Source organism: Apodemus sylvaticus, chromosome 8, assembly GCF_947179515.1.
Source record: "Apodemus sylvaticus chromosome 8, mApoSyl1.1, whole genome shotgun sequence".
Classification (NCBI taxonomy): Eukaryota; Metazoa; Chordata; class Mammalia; order Rodentia; family Muridae; genus Apodemus; species Apodemus sylvaticus.
Genome location: NC_067479.1, coordinates 100,334,347 through 100,346,920, shown reverse-complemented (window position 1 = coordinate 100,346,920; position 12,574 = coordinate 100,334,347). Strand labels below are relative to the sequence as shown.

General features: G+C 43.9%; 1 pseudogene; it reads left to right on the top strand.

The window, feature by feature from the left end:
• Window positions 1-1,491: 1,491 nt before the first annotated feature.
• On the top strand, window positions 1,492-3,020 carry LOC127690825 (ral guanine nucleotide dissociation stimulator-like; annotated as a pseudogene).
• Window positions 3,021-12,574: the final 9,554 nt, after the last annotated feature.

The window sequence follows — 12,574 nt, the reverse complement described above, 5'->3', positions numbered from 1 at the left end:
AAGAATAAGTACTAAACATAAAAATTGGAAGAATATAAGATTTATGCATATCAATAATAAATGTAGGATGGGTACATTCACAGAAAAAAAGAAAAAGATCAATTGTTCTCATGGGATAGGAGAAGAGACAGTTGGGAGAGGAGTTACAAATGGGCACTAGATTTCTGTGTTGGAGAATTACAATGTGTATAGAGTGACTATAGACAGCAATTACGCATCACTGAATTGCTCAGTTTGAAATGGTAAGAGTTATATTATGTAAATTATGTTTAAGTTAATACAAAGAAGCTTTACATTTTACACCAAATCATAGGCACTCATAATCTTGAATTGTTCATGTTTACATACATTTATAATAAAATATTTTGAAAAGTGAAAAATAACTCATCATACATTATAATCAAATGTATATGCAGCTACACAAAAAACAAGTGGCTTGATATCATTTCCTTTATCTTATTCAAAAATTCCTTCTCTTGTTCAAGAAGAGATGTGGTTATTTACTTACCACTCTGGACTACCAGGTGAAGTCTCAGAACGTGCATATGACGTGGACAACTCAGATCTTCTGGCCAGGAGACGAGCAGTGAATGACTTTGGAGCAAATGCTACTGGAAAGAGCAGAAAAAGAATACTGAGTACAGAGAAGAAATAGAATAGCAGGGAGTGAGGGAAATAAGCAATTAGAGGAGAGGTTGGCTGCCGCCTAACATAGGATGGAAACAGAGAAAGTATGGTGTTCTCATTTCATTACCTTACTGTGACAAACACCGTAACTAAAAAACACTATTGGAAGGTAAAGTTTTCTTGCAGATGACAGGTCACAGTGCATCACTGGAGAGTTAGAACAAAGACTCAAGCAGAAATTTGAAGCAGAAGCAATAAAGGGTGAATCTGTTCTGAAGTATGCTAGGGTACCAGCTTGTGTCTTGTAAGTTGGTGTATATGCCTCAGCCAGCTGTTTACAGAAGCCAGCTGTAAACCTCTGGGCTTAAGCCTTAAATGATCATAGTTGGTAGAAACTGATTCTGGGAAAGTCAATTCCTATGCAGGAATACTCACATGTGGGGACTTGTGGCCATCACAGGCATGCATGTGATATCACTTCACACAGAACACATACAAGATCACATAAAAGCAAGGAAACATGACTAGATTTTATGGAAGATTGGGCTAATTAGGGCTGGGTTTATGATTAGGGTTACAGATGCAGTTCAACAGTGGGGACTCAGATTACAAAGCTGAGGTGCTGTCTATACTGAGATATCTCCTGGAGAAGTGGAATGGGAAACACATGTATACTTCTGTTTTGTGCACCTGGGAAGTGGGAGGTGGATCACAACAACTTTAAGAAAGTACTGTTGAAGAAGGGACAATAATGGGCCCACCTGCTTAGAGTGACCTCACAATACAAAACCTTTGTAACCACACAGTCAACTGCTTAGAGCAAGGCCTGTAGGCTCACTTGTCTGAGACACTAGAGAGGGCAGGATGTTCTCTTGCTGTCTTCAGACGACTTGAGGCTCTGGCCTCAAGAAAAACAGTAGAGAAGGCCATGGCAGTACTGGAGGCACAGGGTTCACTCTTGCCTTCATCGGAAAAATCTTGACCAAGGGCAGCCAAGGCCAGGACCACACAGAGCAGGTAACCACTGTTACCTCTGTGTGTTTGGCGTAGAAATAATTCAGAAAAACTTGGAATTGGAATAACCAAGAGAATGTTGCAGACCTGTGCCCTATGAAAGCTTGACCTGTTTCTTTCCTCAGGGTGAGAATGCTTCTGACCCACAAAACCTGAGGGAGCTTCAGAGAGAGTCAGGCCTCAGTGGAGAAACTGTGGTTAGGCTGGTGAACAATCTGGTGCCTTCTCTGCAGGAAGGGGACCCCTTCTTTGTCCCTAACTTTCTGTCCACATACAAAAGATTTGTCACATCCCTACTGGGCCTGTTGTTCATGAGGTGAGTTCTCATCACTAAGCCTCACATAGTCCTCTTGATCGTTCTAGGATATTCTCTCCCTCCCCCCCTCCTCCCTCTCCCTCTCTCCCTCTCTCTCTCTCTCTCTCTCTCTCTCTCTCTCTCTCTCTCTCTCTCTCTCTCTCTCTCTCTCTCTCTCTCTCTCCTTCCTTATTGTGTACAGAATTGTCAGGACCCAGCATCATGAAGTAAGATAAAGCTTCTCCTAGGCCTAGTCCAATGGAGTGGGCTGTCAAAAGCTGAGACCCTAATGGATGACACTCTACCTTGAATATCTCTCACTCTATCTCTCACTCATTATTTATGAGTCATTGGTGAATGCACTTTCCCCATATGTAAAGGAGGTTCTAGAATTATTCAAGTACCCAATAGTGTCCAAAGTGAAAATCCATGAAGGATAATCCAAGGGACCCTGTGACCACTGAGATGTCTGGATAGAAATGGTTGTGTTCAACATTTGCACAGAAATATTGAAAGCACCTATGGTATACAGGTGAAATAATATATCTGACAGCAGACAGAACTGCCAGTATTGGGTGGGGGCCATGGTACTTTACAGGTGATTTTCTGTCTCCTCCTATCTAGGTATGCATACTTTCACCCCCATTCTGAAGAGAATGAACAAATAAAGAAAATCCTCTGTAGCTTCCTGGACACACGGATGGACAAGAACCCTGAAGACTTTTGTGAGCCCTCAGACATGTTCCCTCTGAAATACCTGAAGGCCTACTTGAGTGTTCACATGCCACACTCAGATCTTACTGTCTGTGTCAATAGGCTCCTAGCCTAGTTGCAGGAAGAACAGGCTAAGGATTCACAGGCCAAGGATGAGGATCTTGGGAGACACACATGCTCATATCCAAAGTGTAAACATTTTAAATCTGTAGGGAAACCAGCCACTTTAATGCCAGATCCAACTTGTGCACCAGAGCTGGAGAGCACAAAAGCCACCAGAAGTTTCTGTGACAGGTTCATAGCTGCAGCCAGATGTGGCAGCAGCAGTCATGCCTGCACACCTGGTAGCAGCTGTGGAATTTGTGTCTGAGCATGTCTGTAGATACAGTACATCTTTCAGTTATCTCCTGCTTGCTACAAAGGGGCTACATATTTAGAGAATGGCCCTGTTGAATCTTATTTCTGTTCCTGCCCATCAGAATCAGAGAAATAGCTATTTAGGTATAACATTTAAACCTACAGAATGCTTACATTTATAATTTTATTTTTGCCCCAAAAAGCCTTTTGAATAATCTTAAAGTAACTTTTAATTAAATAGCATATTTATAATATTCAATAACGTTCTCACTAGATTGCTTTTTATAAACACTAACAATTTGTTAAAACCAATACTTACCACATACACAACATTGAAAAGATCAGAAAGAATAAAAAGACCATTTCTCATGGGAGAGGAAGGCTGGCTGTGGAGCTGGGACTGCTGTTATAGGGTTGGGGCTGCTGTTGTAGGGCAGCTATGGAAGTTTCATGGCTTCAGATCTTGGTGACATGGTCAGGTTACTAGATGCTTGGGTCATGAGGATTCCCTTCTCCTTATAGCCTGTTGATGCCTCAATAATTTCCAACTTATCAAATGGATATGACCTCTTCAAAGATGCATCCTATGAACTTAGATGTCTCTGTTTCCATTACCTGTAGCTCAAACTCACCATCTGGTTGTAGACATATATCATACAGGTGTGTATTTAGTCAGTTTTCCAGAGTCCTGGCTTTTAAACTAACAACTAAGGGAAAGCTCAATCTAGATATACACCCCCCCTCACACACACACACACACACACACACACACACACACACACACACACATGCAAGCAGTCATGTACTGAGAGGCATGTGGAAGAGTGTACCTGCTCTTTACCTCTCATTAGAAAATATTGCATGTAAAAGGAAAAGTAAATAAAATTGGGCAAAATAAATCAAACATGAATAAAACAAAACAAAGTAATGGCAAAGAAAACAGAGAAGAAATTCATACAGACACATAGTCATACACAACCACACACACAGAAATCCCATAAAGATAAAATTACAAGATATAATATCTACACAAAGTATCTGCATGGTAAAAAAAAAAATGTGCACAGACACAAACCACTGTGCTTGTTCTGTAGTAGCTGTCTATTACTGCTGGGCACAAGGCTTATACTTAAGTGGTTTGTACACACAGTGAGAGTGATGGAGAAGACAAATTTTTCCTTTTATTTATCCATTGGGCATGACTTCTAGGAGAAGGGTGGGACTTGTGTATACTTCCCCTCTAAGCATTGGAAACCCATCTGGCAACAACTTCTGCAGCCTGTGCATGCTGTCACAGTCTCTGTGAGTTCAGTAGGCCCCAGTCCTGCTATATATAGAAAGTTTGGTACCTGTGGTTGTCTCCATCCTTTACCTTTCAAAGGATTATGTCAAGACCATCAACATTAGCATCTTGTGAGAGCTTTTTACGGATGCGGACTTCTTACCTCAGGCCCTATAAACCAGTAAGTGTCCCGGATGATTAGTATGTGTATTTAGATTTGGAAACTACAGTACAGAGCTCAACTTTCCTAGTTATGCCATTATAATTCTCTTTCTACTGTTCTATATGAACACCCAGAGCATGAAGTTTTTGGAGGACAGAAAAATATATTTTCTTTACCATTGTATAATCACATTCCCAAATGCTCTGAGATCAGATTTTTCATCAGAAAATATTTTTATAATGAATGGGGAAATATAGTGTTTTTGGCAACCTCCATGCCAGATCTCAGAAGCCTGGGAAAAAACCTGAGGAGCATATTGAGATATCAAAGCAGACACTGTCCAGCTCCCTAGCATCACTGGGTACTTGTAGCTCCTCCCACCATCCCTCAGTCCCTGTAGCTTCTCCCACTATCCCTCAGCCCCTGTAGCTCCTCCCACCATCCCTCAGCCCTTGTGGGTCCTACAGTTCTCCCAGCATCCCTCAACCCCTGTGGGTCCTACAGTTCTCCCAGCATCCCTCAGTCCTTGTGGCTCCTATCAGCACTTCTCACCCTGCCACCTATTCTAAAACTCTGCCTCCCAGGGACTAGGCATCCACGTTCCTTTCCCCCAGCCTGATCCCTATATAACCCAGCCAGGCCAGCAGGTTTTTCATGGCCCAATCCACCTCTTGATTTGCACTCCTCTCTTGTTCTCCCTCACCCTCCTCTCACTGTCCAGTTTAGTCTGCAGACCATGTTCAGCCAGGACTCCTCCTCTGCCTCTTTCTCCCTTACATCTATAACAAAACTCTTGTTGAGTCTTTAGGGATACTTATGTCTTCTCCTTTTATTTCATGTTTTCATTAACTCCTAAGAGGTTTTTACTTTTTCTTCTCTCTCTTAATTATTATAAGTCCACCTTGGGACTTTTGTCTTTACTACAATTTATATGTAAGCTGTTCACAAAAGTCATGCATGTGTTTCATCCTAAAAGCCTTTTTTTATTTCAACAAATATTTATTGAGCACTTACTAAATGCCACGCACTAAGGCAGGCCTATGAAAATACAGTGGTCACCAATGCAGAGCATGTCCCTACCCCTCACTGAACTTACAGTCTAGAATTTCAGTCAGCCAATAAAGGCTGATGATCATCCTCCTAATAAAGGTCTTACTAAGGAAGTCAGTGTCTTTTGAAAAGAAAGGAACATGCTAGAACATTAGAATCTGGCACAGGCTAGGGCTTAAGGAGGGCTTAGAAAACATTTGCAGGGCATGCATGGTTATGGAATAATAGGTTGATGGGGAGCACTGTATGGAATGATAGGGTGATAGGAAGCACTGTATGGAAGACGGACAAGCTTGAGAATACTAAGGACTCAGTCAAGCAAAGACACCATGTTGAGGCTGAAAGAACAAGAGGAAAGGACTAGAGATTTTGAAAACAAGTAGAATGTGGTCCCAAAGCCAGAGTTGACCTGAGTCGGAGCAACTAGCCGAAGAAAGCCACTGACCCTTTCAGTGTGGCCAAACCAAGGGACTAATAAAATTGCTGATGAAGCAAGTGTTATTGACTCTTCAGTTGAGTGAGACAAGGGTGACCATCAAATACTCACAAGAAGCAAAGGGCAAGGGGGCTCAGCATTAAGACTAAGGCCTGGCCTGAGGCCAGGTCAATAGAGAAGATAGAGTAATAGGGGCCAGAGAAAAACCCAAACAGAGACAAATGGGGCTTACGATCCCAGACTGGAGGGAATCGCAGACAATGAAACTATGGTGCCAAGAACTGATACTGGCCTCAAATGGGAGCAAGAGACCCCTCCTTAGCTACAATGTGAGAGTGTTGGTGTCCAGAAGTTGGGGCTCTAAGGGGCAGACATTCCATTCTTCCAGTTTCTATCATGTTTGAAGAAGCAAATGTAAAGGCTAAAGATAAAGAACACATAAAAGAATCCCATGAAAGAGGAGCCAGGGTGGATTAGGGGTCACCCTAGACAATGTGGCAAGAAGGAAGATGGCCCTTCACTTCGGGTAAGGCTCACGTGCTGGCCTATCTGGTGTCTTCCATCTTGACTTGGTGATCAGTGCTGTGAACACAAGTGGGGACTTTTAGAGGAGAGGCTGTACAAGGTTCTCTGAGGAAACCTTCTTAGAACCAAGGAGTCTCCAGGAGGAGAAGCTGAGGGGTAGAGAAAATGCATTCTTGTTGAAGCAAACAGTATGATGACAACCCTAAAGCAGGAGGAGCAGCAGAAGGAATGTTGCACCAAGAGCTGGGAGCAGAAACCAATAGAAAGGCAGGCTAGATGCTAGCAGAGGCCAAAGCAGGCACCAGTGAGGGTGGTTATGGACCAGCCAGAGTTTTTGGTCTTTATTTTTAAGAGGAATAGGATACTTCCTCAGAGTGTAAAGCCAAGACACACGAGAAGGGCCCTTTCCCATATCAGTCCAAGCACTGAGGACTCTAAACCTCTGCGCTCACCCAGACAAAAGAGATTTAATCTAGCTCACAGAAACCACTGTTGAGAACAAATGGGACTATACAAAAAGACTCAGCAACGTGCCCGGAAAGGAAAAGGAGTTTGGCCACGTGTCACTTCATAGGGCCTCACAAGCCTTGACACCAGGCTCTACCACAAGCCCCTGGGAGTCTTAGAATCAGTCTGTATCTGTTCCTAGTACTGTGCTCAGCACATAACAGGCTGTCCCAAAAATGCTGCTTCTGGGTTATCTCTAAGCCTGTTGGGTACCTGCAACCCAAGGAAACCAACCTCTAGACTATATACTCATGGCTGCCAATCATCTTTTCTGACCTTACCTGACAAGGATAAGCTGCTCAGTGGGCCCACAGCTAACATTTCTGAAATCCTCTGCAGCAGGCCTCCCACAGATAAGAAAGATATCCCTTGAGGTCCACCACCACTTCCCCAGAAGGTTAGATCAGAGGGGGCAACTGTTCTTCAACAGCACTTCAAATCAGCTACAGTGCACAGGACTTAAAAAACAAATAATTTGAAATGTATTTGCTAGGAAAGTTACCGACCTACAAAGAAAATCTTATCACTGATCTTGTAGTGCATACTAGATTCCCCTTTGCAAGAGCTGAGATCAAAAGATAAAGAAGCTATCAAACAGCCATCTGCCCACTTAAAATAACACCTCAAGTCACGCTGGGAACCACAAACGTGTGGCCAACTACCAAAACAATTGTCTAAATGAACTCCTCCAATTTCTCCTTAAAACCACCCATGTACTTTAAAAGAAAAACACCTTTTACACCTGCCTTGGCAAGGCAAGGTTTGATTTGTATGTTCTCTTCTTTTCCTGTTCTTGAAAATGACCAAACTTCAGTCCCCAACTGTCCTATCTTACAGAAAGACTCCAACGGGGTGAGAATTGATTGAAATGCAGGTGATTCTTGGGGCACTGGAACTGGGTGGTGGCTACACCAGTGCATACATGTGTGTAAATCCTCTGAGCCATCCACTCGGGATCAGTACTGCCTACTTCTGTGTATCTCAGTAAAATATGTAGCACACCTAACAGATACAGGAGGAAAGGAAGAGCTAAGAGCACCAACAGTGGAATGTGGAATTTGTTTTTCAACTAGAGTCCCTAACATTTCCTCCCTGCCCTTGCTGTTTGCAAGCTGAGTGACTGAGAAAGCTAGAGCACCTCTCTGAGCTCCCCAGTGTAGCACCTACAATCATCAGCACATTCAGCTGGCCTCAAGGGGAGAATATCCCTACCTCTCTTGGTGGTCAGGAAATGCAGACATAAGTGAACACCTAAGCATTAATGCTAATTAACACTACTACAGCAGTACTTTGAACTGGGCTCAACCCTTTGTGCTTCTCCTCATTCTGTACAGTACATGCTATAATTATCTGTTTTACAGATGAGGGTAGTAATTTACAGCAACACACAGTTAACAATTGGATATAGTTACACTAAGAAATGGCAGGCTTAGGGTTTGAACCCAGGTAATCTAAGGGCAGACTCCAAGGTTTTAATGTATCAAGGTCTATCCATGAGGAGCTAAATCTTTCAGAACCACTCAAAGCCTAAGCCCTCATCTCAACCAGCAGATCACACAGCACCCTGCTCCATCGTATACCTTCCAAAGGCCAAAAGAGCAACTTCCTATTCCCACTTCTCACAGGAGCAGGAAAATGCATGCATTTCACAGGGGACCTAACTGACCCTGGGTGTCAGGCCTGGCTGTTGTCCTTGACAAACGTGACCTGGTAAAGACCTAGAAAAGCATATCAGTCTCCTGGGCAATAAATCATCTTTCCCCCAGCCCCTCGAGTTTATGAGAGAGAAAAAGAGAGGAAGGGAGAAGCTTCAAGTCTGTTTCTCATCTGTTTATACCTCTGCCATGGCTAATCTTTCTATATGAAAATAGAATCTCACTCTCTAAACTCCACAGGAGACCTCAGACTACCAGAGGAACATAAAAAAAAAAAGTGTGCATAGATTTCAAGGTCAGAAATAGTTGAAACTAAAAAGTCAAGACCACCACTTCCTCAAACCAGTTTCTCTACTGTAACTCTGTAACTCCGGCTTTCTACCGTGTCAGATAGGAATCAGATTAGACTCCCCACTGGCAGACCCTTAGTCCACACCATAGCACCCCATGTTCTCTCCACTCAAGCACACTGGCTGACATTCATACCAAAACCCACAACCACCTCCGGACCTCTGAACTTGCTGTCTCCACTACCTACATTTTCCTTCCATGTACGCACGCCACTGCTCCGCACCACTCTGCACTCAAGTTTCCATGTCACATCCTCAGAAATGGTCCTCCCTGGTTCAAATTCTACCAAATCACTCTTCCATAGCTCCTTGTTATCCCTGTCTGGGACTCTTCACAAGAGCTCACCCTCCACTTGTCTACAGCCGCCACTCCCTCCAGAGACTTACAGTATTTTCCTCTCAGCACTAACCTTAGCCCTACTTATCTTATCTGTTTGTTTGCTTTTTCATTGTTTCCCAGAGGTGCCTTGTAGGATGGTTAGGGACAGGGAAGGTGTCTGTCTTGTTCAGGGTCTTATAGTGGAACTCTATAAATAATGGATGATACCCCAGTGTTTAAAACAGTGCATAGCACATGTTTGGCTTCCACTACTCTTTGACAGAATGCACCTTCCTGCCTGTCCTGGAGAGCAGGCCTGGGAGAGGGAGGACTTCTGGTTGGGAGGCTTGTCCGCCATTCTACATTCAGCCCTGTGTTTGGCAGGGGCAGTGCTGTCAGATATTACCTGCGTGTCACCGGCTCATGCTGCTCTTCAGCTACCTGGCCTCAGTCTCCACAGGACCAGCCCTCAGACTGTGGCTCCGGCTGCTAGGGCAGCCCTTTCGCTTCAGTGGGTGTGGGAGCCAGTGTGATCCAGAGCAGGACAGTGTAGTTGCAGCCACAGCAGTTGGCCCAGAAAGTGCCCTTGGGAGGGGGGTCTCAGCACACTAAGAAGTCAAGGCTCACCCTATCTCCCTATCTCCTAAGACTTCAGCAAAAGGCTGCTGGAAGGCAAAGCAGTCAGTGCGGCCACCGTCCATCCGGTGACGAGGCAGGGCGCCCCCCAGGCATCCCCACCCCCACACATGCCAGGAACCGCTCCTGGAGGAGGCCTCAGCATCTCCATCTCCGCCATAACTAGCCCGAGCCCCTAGAACGGCCCAGCTCGGGAGGCCAATGTGGGCACCAGGTAAAAGTCCCCCGCCAGTGGGTACAGGGCATAGCAGAGAGGGCTCTGGAAAAGCCTCCTCTTTGTCCCAGTCGGCTCCATTCTTACCATCATTGTCCTTATCACCACCGCCGCCGCAGCTGCCGCCGCCATCTCGCCTGGCCGTTGCCATGGGCCCATAGCAGCCTAGTTGCTGCTGTGGGTTCACGTGGTCTATACAAGCCGTATCCTCATCCACAAAGTCTTACACTGACAGTTTTGAGAGGTAGAAACCGTGCAGCCATGATGTTTAGACTTGAAGCCATTGGGTAGAGATTAGATAATAATTCAGTCACAAAGGCTATTGAGTCCCAGTGGCGTTGCCTTTACTAAAAGTAGAAGAGAAAACTCAAAAGGCTGGAGATGAACACACACGCTGCCATGTTTCGATGTAAAAGAATCCCTAAGGGAACCTGAAAATGCTTCTTGAACTTCCAGCTTTCAGAAATCACCAGGCAAAATAAACCTCCTTTCTTTTTAAGGCGGCCTCAGGTAGTTCAGTAGAATACGGAAAAGCTGACCAAGTAAGGACCATGGTGTACTGTTCTAGCTTTGCTCTGCAGAATTTGCATAGAAGGATTTATGTCTGACTGTGAAGCTATTGAAAACTAACAGAATAATGGGAACAGGTCATACAGAAGACAGGTTCCCCTCTTTCCCCTGCTTCTCTTGCTTCTAGTATGCCAAAATATTCCTCTAGCCCATTTCTCATAACAGGAGGGAACACTGAGCTGTTCTTTAAAAGTTCCATGTCCAGTCCTAAAGCGACTTCTCCATGAAAGCCAAGGGAAAGGAAGAATTCAGCCATACTTCAGTGCAAGCACTACAGAGCTATAGTCCATGGTGCAGAGAGAGGCAAGGAGATGTGGGACAGAGGAAGCATGGATGGTGCAGTCATAGTTGGAACCAGGGGAGAAGGGCAAACACTTACCATTTGGGCTTTTTCTCTATGGTGTTTATTTCACTGTGATATAAATCACAATGATAGATTTTCAGTCACCAGTATCTTACAGACACAGAACAAGAACAACTCTTAGGCAACAATATTGACTTTATTAGTGATCTCAGGACTATCTCTAATTATCATTGTATCTTTCATCCTCATTTAAATATTTATTGTGACTTTTTGGTCCGGCTTTTAGTTTTTGACTTAAAGAGTTAACTATTGCCCTCTCATTCCAGCTCTCAAAAGAAAGCTCTGTTGTTTGTGATATACTGCTGTAGATTCCCTTCTCAGACTAAGCTACACATAATATGGTAAGGAGTTTTACTACAAATGAATGCTAAGCTTTGCTGCATATAGATAAAACACACTACCTCCTTGCCTGGTGCAGCTGCCCAGCAGGGGACCATGCTCTTGGCTTAGCTCTGCCAATTGCCTAATAGCTCCCTTTCCAGGATCTCAGCACATGCTCTGACCTCTCCCAGTGTAGCTCCAAGATTTGCTGCCACTGTCCTCTCTCCCACATTTGCCAGTTCCTTCCTTCCTAGCTTTGCCAACTTGCCAGCAACCGCCCTGTCTTTTCTTTTTCTCTGCCGACCTATGCTCTGTGGATGAATGGAAAACATTAGACAGTTTCACGATTTTAAAACTAGCCACATAGCACAATGGCTGGGCTCTTATCAGGTAACCTATTTCAGCCAAGCGCTGGTAGCAGAGGCATCTGGTTCTGGTGGCCCTAAGACCTTACACGAGAGTTTCATCCTACTCTTTCCAAAGCCTGGCCAAAAAGTCTCCTTACTCCCTGTGTCCCTCCTCTTTATCCCAGGACCCCAAAACCTCATCTTTTTCCTTTTGTCCAGCAATTGCCTTCTTCCTTCTTTATTGACACAATCAAGAACCAATTAGAGAATCAAATTTTAGTATCAGCTCCTCCCCCTAGAAAACATCAAATACTGCCTAGGAGATCATGGACTTTTCTCCTTTTAATTTGTTAATTAAATTGCTAAGTTTTCTAATGCTCTTTAGCATCTTGAATTTGTAAGACAAACTTAGTTTGAGCGCTGTGCCTTATATGTTCTTTCAACTGATATGAAGATAAGTTACACATGTTACATTAGTAAATCCATGTCTTTCAGGTTCAGGTTCCTCCAAATCACTTGCCAACCTTCATTGTCATTTACATGCACTATGAAAAGAAAAAAAAAGAGCCTCTATTTTCCCTGTGTAGCTTCTACAAGTTGAATTCTGCTCATGACAATTCAGTGATGTTACTGAACATCTGTTGCCCAACATGTTATTTGATCTCCACAGCTTTACTAAATCAATCTGCAGGACTGGTGGGATTTAGAACTGATTTTTGTGGGGTCAAGATCCGTTTTTACAATATTTACATATTTCATAAGGAACTGTGTAATATTTGCTAGTATATTTTCGTAATAGTAGCAGCACTTAAATATTGGAGTGCTTAC